We start from the raw sequence: 5,252 nt of genomic DNA, 5'->3' as shown, positions 1-5,252 counted from the left end.
GGAGTTTCTAGTTGCGGAGTTTCTAGTTGCAGAGTTTCTAGTGTCGAACTTTCTAGCTGTGGAGTTTCTAGTTGCGGAGTTTCTAGTGGTGGAGTTTCTAGTTGTGCAGTTTCTAGTTGTGGAGTTTCTAGTTGTGGAGTTTGTGGTTTCGAAGTCTCAAGTTGTGGAGTTTCTAGTTGCGGAGTTTCTTGTTGCTGAAAGTCTAGTTGGGAGTTTCTAGTTGCGGAGTTTTCTAGTTCCGGAGTCTTTAGTTGTGGAGTAGCTAGTTGTGGAGTTTTTAGTGGTGGATTTTCTAGCTGTGCAGTTTCTAGTTGTGGAGTATCTAGTTGCAGAGTTTCTAGTTGCGGACTTCCTACCTGTGGAGTTTCTAGTTGTGGAATTCGTAGTTGTGGAGTATCTAGTTGTGGTGTTTCAAGTAGTGAAGTTTCTAGTTGTGGAGTTTCTAGTTGTGGAGTTTCTAGTTGTGGAGTTTCTAGTTGTTGAGTTTCTAGTTGCCGAGTCTCTAAATGCGAAGTCTAAAGTTGTGGAGTTTCTAGTTGTGAAGTTTCTAGTTGTGGAGTTTGTAGTTGTGGTGTTTCAAGTAGTGAAGTTTCTAGCTGTGGAGTTTCTAGTTGCGGAGTTTCTAGTTGCAGAGTTTCTAGTTGCGGAGTTTTCTAGTAGTGGAGTTTCTGGTTATGGAGTTTCTAGTTGCGGAGTTTCAAGTTGTGGAGTTTGTAGTTGTTGAGTTTGTAGTTGTGGAGTATCTAGTTGTGGAGTTTCAAGTTGTGGAGTTTCTAGTTGTGGATTTTGAAGTTGTAGAGTTCCTAGTTGCGGAGTGTCAAGTTGGGAGTTTCTAGTTGCGGAGTTTTCTTATTGCGGAGTCTGTTGTTGTGGAGTTGCTAGTTGTGGAGTTCATGTGGTGGATTTTCTAGCTGTGGAGTTTCTAGTTGCGGAGTTTCTAGTTGCAGAGTTTCTAGTTGCGGACTTTCTAGTTGTGGAGTCTCTAGTTGTGGAGTTTGTAGTTGTGGAGTTTCTAGCTGTGGAGTTTCTAGCTGTGGAGTTTCCAGTTGCGGAGTTCGTAGTTGTGGAGTCTCTAGCTGTGGAGTTTCTAGTTGCGAAGTCTAAAGTTGTTGAGTTTCTAGTTGTGGAATTTCTAGTTGTTGAGTTTGTAGTTGTGGGGTTCGTAGTTGTGGTACTCGTAGTTGTGGAGATTCTAGTTGTGGAGTCTCTAGTTGTGGAGTTTGTAGTTGTGGAGCTTCTAGCTCTGGAGTTTCTAGTTGTGGAGTTTCTAGTTGCAGAGTTTCTAGTTGCGGAGTTTTCCAGTTGTGGAGATTGTAGTGGCGGAGTTTCTAGTTGCGGAGTTTCAAGTTGTGGAGTTTCTAGTAGTGAAGTTTGTAGTTGTGGAGTATCTAGTTGTGGAGTTTCAAGTTGTGAAGTTTTTAGTTGTGGATTTTGAAGTTGTAGAGTTCCTAGTTGCGGATTGTCTAGTTGTGGAGTTTTATGTTGCGGAGTTTTCTAGTTGCGGAGTCTGTAGTTGTGGAGTTTCTAGTTGTGGAATTTCTAGCTGTGGATTTTTTAGCTGTGGAGATTCTATTTGCGGAGTTTTTAGTTGCGGAGTTTCTGGTTGTGGAGTTTCTAGTGTTGGAGTTTCTAGTTGTGGAGTCCGTAGTTGTGGAGTATCTATTTGTTGGGTTTCAAGTTGTGGAGTTTCTAGTTGTGGAATTTGTAGTTGCGGAGTTTCAAGTTGTGGAGTTTCTAGTTGTGGAGTTTCTAGAGAATCTAGTTGTAGTGTTTCAAGTTGTGGAGTTTCTAGTTGAGGAGTTTCTAGTTGTGGAGTTTCTAGTTGCGGTGTTTCTAGTGTTGGAGTTTATTGTTGTGGAATTCGTAGTTTTGGAGTATCTAGTTGTAGTGTTTCAAGTAGTGAAGTTTCTAGCTGTGGAGTTTCTAGTTGCGGAGTTTCTAGTTGCAGAGTTTCTAGTTGTGGAGTTTTCTAGTAGTGGAGTTTCTAGTTATGGAGTTTCAAGTTGTGGAGTTTCTAGTTGTGGAGTTTCTAGTTGTGGAGTTTGTAGTTGTGGAGTATCTAGTTGTGGTGTTTCAAGTTGTGGAGTTTTTAGTTGAGAAGTTTCTAGTTGTGGAGTTTCTAGTGGTTGAGTTTCTAGTTGCCGAGTTTCTAGTAGCAAAATCTCAAGTTGTGGAATTTCTAGCTGTGGAGTTTCTAGTTGCGGAGTTTCTAGTTGCGGAGTTTCTAGTTGTGGAATTCGTAGTTTTGGAGTATCTAGTTGTAGTGTTTCAAGTAGTGAAGTTTCTAGCTGTGGAGTTTCTAGTTGCGGAGTTTCTAGTTGCAGAGTTTCTAGTTGTGGAGTTTTCTAGTAGTGGAGTTTCTAGTTATGGAGTTTCAAGTTGTGGAGTTTCTAGTTGTGGAGTTTCTAGTTGTGAAGTTTCTAGTTGTGGAGTTTGTAGTTGTGGAGTATCTAGTTGTGGTGTTTCAAGTTGTGGAGTTTTTAATTGAGGAGTTTCTAGTTGTGGAGTTTCTAGTGGTTGAGTTTCTAGTTGCCGAGTTTCTAGTTGCAAAATCTCAAGTTGTGAAGTTCCTAGTTGCGGAGTTTCTAGTTGCGGAGTTTCTAGTTGTGGAGTTTCCTGTTGTGGAATTCGTAGTTTTGGAGTATCTAGTTGTGGTGTTTCAAGTAGTAAGGTTTCTAGCTGCGGAGTTTCTAGTTGCGGAGTTTCTGGTTGCAGAGTTTCTGGTTGTGGAGTTTCTAGTGATGGAGTTTCTAGTTGTGGAGTATCTAGTTGTGGAGTTTCAAGTTGTGGAGTTCTTGTTGTGGATTTTGAAGTTGTAGAGTTCCTAGTTGCAGTGTGTCTGGTTGAGAGTTTCTAGTTGTGGAGTTTTCTAGTTGTGGAGTTTTCTAGTTGCGGAGTCTGCGGTTGTGGAGTTGCTAGTTGTGGAGTTCCCAGTGGTGGATTTTCTAGCTGTGGAGTTTCTAGTTGTGGAGTCTCTAGTTGTGGAGTTTCTAGTTGTGGAGTTTCTAGTTGCGAAGTTTCAAGTTGTGGAGTTTCTAGTTGCGGAGTTTCTTCTTGCCGAGTTTCTGGTTGTGGAGTTTCTAGTGATGGAGTTTCTAGTTGTGGAGTATCTAGTTGTGGAGTTTCAAGTTGTGGAGTTCTAGTTGTGGATTTTGAAGTTGTAGAGTTCCTAGTTGCAGTGTGTCTGGGTGAGAGTTTCTAGTTGTGGAGTTTTCTAGTTGTGGAGTTTTCTAGTTGCGGAGTCTGTGGTTGTGGAGTTGCTAGTTGTGGAGTTCCCAGTGGTGGATTTTCTAGCTGTGGAGTTTCTAGTTGTGGAGTCTCTAGTTGTGGAGTTTTTAGTTGTGGAGTTTCTAGTTGCGAAGTTTCAAGTTGTGGAGTTTCTAGTTGCGGAGTTTCTTCTTGCCGAGTTTCTGGTTGTGGAGTTTCTAGTGATGGAGTTTCTAGTTGCGGAGTTTCTAATTGCGGAGTTTCTAGTTGTGGAGTTTCTAGTTGTGGAATTTGTAGTTGTGGAGTATCTATTAGTTGTGTTTCAAGTTGTGGAGTTTCAAGTTGTGGAGGTTCTAGTTGTGGAGTTTCTAGTTGTTGGGTTTCTAGTTGCCGAGTTTCTAGTTGTAAAGTCTCAAGTTGTGGAGTTTCTAGCTGTAGAGTTTCTAGGTGCAGAGTTTCTAGTTGCGGAGTTTCTAATTGTGGAGTTTCTAGTTGTGGAATTTGTAGTTGTGGAGTATCTATCTGTTGTGTTTCAAGTTGTGGAGTTTCTAGTTGTGGAGTATCTAGTTGTTCGGTTTCTAGTTGCCGAGTTTCTAGTTGCAAAGTCTCAAGTTGTGGAGTTTCTAGCTGTGGAGTGTATAGTTGCGGAGTTTCTAGTTGCGGAGTTTTCTAGTAGTGGAGTTTCTGGTTATGGAGTTTCTAGTTGCGGAGTTTCAAGTTGTGGAGTTTGTAGTTGTTGAGTTTGTAGTTGTGGAGTATCTAGTTGTGGAGTTTCAAGTTGTGGAGTTTCTAGTTGTGGATTTTGAAGTTGTAGAGTTCCTAGTTGCGGAGTGTCAAGTTGGGAGTTTCTAGTTGCGGAGTTTTCTTATTGCGGAGTCTGTTGTTGTGGAGTTTCTAGTGGTGGATTTTCTAGCTGTGGAGTTTCTAGTTGCGGATTTTCTAGTTGCAGAGTTTCTAGTTGCGGAGTTTCAAGTTGTGGAGTTTGTAGTTGTGGAATTTCTAGCTGTGGATTTTTTAGCTGTGGAGATTCTATTTGCGGAGTTTTTAGTTGCGGAGTTTCTGATTGTGGAGTTTCTAGTGTTGGAGTTTCTAGTTGTGGAGTCCGTAGTGGTGGAGTATCTAGTTGTAGTGTTTCAAGTAGTGAAGTTTCTAGCTGTGGAGTTTCTAGTTGCGGAGTTTCTAGTTGCAGAGTTTCTAGTTGTGGAGTTTTCTAGTAGTGGAGTTTCTAGTTATGGAGTTTCAAGTTGTGGAGTTTCTAGTTGTGGAGTTTCTAGTTGTGGAGTTTGTAGTTGTGGAGTTTCTAGCTGTGGAGTTTCTGGTTGTGGAGTCTCTAGTTGTGGAGTTCCTAGTTGTGGAGTCTCTAGTTGTGGATTTTCTAGTTGGGAAGTTTCTTGTTGTGGAGTTTCTTGTTGCGGAGTTTCTAGTTGCAGAGTTTCTAGTTGCAGAGTTTTCAAGTTGTGGAGTTTCTAGTTGTGGAGTTTGTAGTTGTGGAGTATCTAGTTGTGGAGTTTAAAGTTGTGAAGTTTTTAGTTGTGGATTTTGTAGTTGTAGAGTTCCTAGTTGCGGATTGTCTAGTTGCGGAGTTTATAGTTGCGGAGTTTTCTAGTTGCGGAGTCTTTAGTTGTGGAGTTTCATGTTGTGGAATTTCTAGCTGTGGATTTTTTAGCTGTGGAGTTTCTAGTTGTGGTGTTTCAAGTTGTGGAGTTTCTAGTTGCGGAGTTTCTAGTGTTGGAGTTTATTGTTGTGGAATTCGTAGTTTTGGAGTATCTAGTTGTAGTGTTTCAAGTAGTGAAGTTTCTAGCTGTGGAGTTTCTAGTCGCGGAGTTTCTAGTTGCACAGTTTCTAGTTGTGGAGTTTTCTAGTTGTGGAGTTTCTAGTTGTGGAGTTTGTAGTTGTGGAGTATCTAGTTGTAGTGTTTCAAGTTGTGGAGTTTTAGTTGAGGAGTTTCTAGTTGTGGAGTTTCTAGTGGTTGAGTTTCTAGTTGCCGAGTTTCTAGTTGCAAAATCTCAAGTTGTGGAGTTCCTAGTTGCAGAGTTTCTAGTTGC

Source organism: Rhipicephalus microplus, unplaced genomic scaffold, assembly GCF_043290135.1.
Source record: "Rhipicephalus microplus isolate Deutch F79 unplaced genomic scaffold, USDA_Rmic scaffold_17, whole genome shotgun sequence".
Lineage (NCBI taxonomy): Eukaryota > Metazoa > Arthropoda > Arachnida > Ixodida > Ixodidae > Rhipicephalus > Rhipicephalus microplus.
Note: the sequence above shows the minus strand (reverse complement) of the source record.